The sequence below is a fragment of the Penaeus vannamei genome, chromosome 15 (genome assembly GCF_042767895.1).
Source record: "Penaeus vannamei isolate JL-2024 chromosome 15, ASM4276789v1, whole genome shotgun sequence".
Taxonomy (NCBI): Eukaryota; Metazoa; Arthropoda; class Malacostraca; order Decapoda; family Penaeidae; genus Penaeus; species Penaeus vannamei.
The window spans coordinates 26635109-26637054 of NC_091563.1; the positions used below are offsets into that span (position 1 = coordinate 26635109).

At 30.5% G+C, this 1946-nt stretch overlaps 1 long non-coding RNA gene across 1 annotated transcript in view; it reads right to left on the reverse strand.

Annotated features, from left to right (window-relative positions):
* Nucleotides 1–662: 662 nt before the first annotated feature.
* The window catches only part of LOC138864206 (uncharacterized), a 2454-nt gene continuing 1170 nt past the window's right edge, over nt 663–1946 (reverse strand). Inside the window, exon 2 of the long non-coding RNA XR_011399093.1 lies at nt 663–1946. This exon is cut by the window's right edge and continues 517 nt beyond it. This is a non-coding gene — a long non-coding RNA (uncharacterized lncRNA).

The window sequence follows — 1946 nt, forward strand, 5'->3', positions numbered from 1 at the left end:
ATTTAAACTCATATTGTTTTAATTTAGATACTATTAACATGGATAAATTAGGCACTCTTGGATGATTTGGGTTGTTTCATCCAGAATGTACATATACCTGAGAACGGAAAATGCTGTATTTCAGATGGAAATGGTGTAGTGATAGAATTTCCAGAAAAAATATCTTGAATATACAAGCTTCATTTTGTAATTTGTAATGTTTTCAGGATTTGCTGACACCAGAACATTTTTAGATCCATAAAAAGAAGGAAATATATTTCATACCTTTAAAAAATGAAATTTTTGTGCATTTGCAATGGACAGAACTTTGAAACAAACACCTTGTGGCATAATTTATAAGGTTTAAATAAAAGGTGATCCATTTTCTATAAATACCCTAACTAAATTTGCTAATCACATAAATTCTGACCCAGAGAGTTCCCTGTTATAAATGTAGAAAACTTGTTAATAATACCTAGACTTTCAGAACTATTCATCCTTATTTGTACCTTTTCTACATTCAAGAAATTCTGACTTACAGAGTTCACAAATGAAGGACACTAATGATTAAGAATGAATAATATTTGCATTGTGGAATTATTTTCTTCTCAAATATATCTTTTCTATAACTTGGTACATTAATCTCTGAATATGAGCAGCCTTGAGTATTTTGGCAGGTAGCAGGTAGGTAGCAGGCAGGTGTGAATTGGATTCCAAATTTGTTCCTATAAATATTACCAATATGTTACTTACTACACATATGAAATACCCTGCTCAGAACAATATAACCTTTGCAATCTCTTCGCTTTACTTAAAACATGAAAAATAAGTAGCCTTTAAATTGATGTAAATTGGAGAATAATAATTGTATATAACCTTATGTAACTACTCTAACATTTGTTTCTTCAGACTTCATGACAATGAGAATAATGCCTTTGGTCCATTCATAGCTTCTTTATAGATGCTTTATCTTGAATAGTAAACCTCATACTATAGAAATATAATGCTCCTAAGAAAAAACTTGGCATGGCTGACACAGAAAGTTAAATAATCTATCTGTAGGAAAACTCAACTGTAAATGTTTCTTTTATGTTCAGTAACACCCCTCCCATCAAAATACCAGGCTTTAGTTTTGCTTTTTGTTCTTAATTTAGTTTCGTGCACATATTTTCACCCACAACTACCTAATGAAATACATTATAACAAGAATGAGGTACAAAGAAAATGATCAGACACAAAAAATCCAACAAGAAATCCAATTTTACATTACCAGATAATGTAACCAATACCAATTTACTTTGAAACTGGCTACAAATCTAAAATATCCAAAATATCTTCTGTAAAGAATCATATGATTTGAAAAGCTGGCAGAAAAAACATGCATGTGCACATATAGTTATTCTATATATATTGATTTTTTTGTCCATCACTCCATTGTTACTTTATATCACTACAGTGGATCAATGCATTGGTCTTTGACACTACAATACTCAAGAAATACTATAGAACTTGAGCATTCTTTTGTAAGAAAAGAAGTGAAACAGCCAGCATGAGATTGAAAACAATATGTTGAGTGAGTTTTCATATTATTCTCATTATCTAGTTAATTAAGTAATTGATTTCATTTGCATTTATTGAAGTTGTTAATATTTGCCTTATCATCTCATTCTTATTGCTGTTACTTGCTGAATGTTGGCCTTTTCATCTCATTCATACTATAGGTGAATCACTCATTGTGTCTTCTTATTTCTTTTTTTTAAACCCAGCACCACCAGGATATTGTGGTATTTAGTGTAGTATTGCTTTGTGAAATGTATCTACACATAGATGGCTCCACAAGTACCCAACTTCAAGGAGTCATTTACAAGTTAATATGAAATTATCTGATTTTCCCTTTTCTCGAGTTATGGAGATTTTTTCGACTGCTGTTCATATCAGTGTTCTTATCATTTGCATTGATATTATAA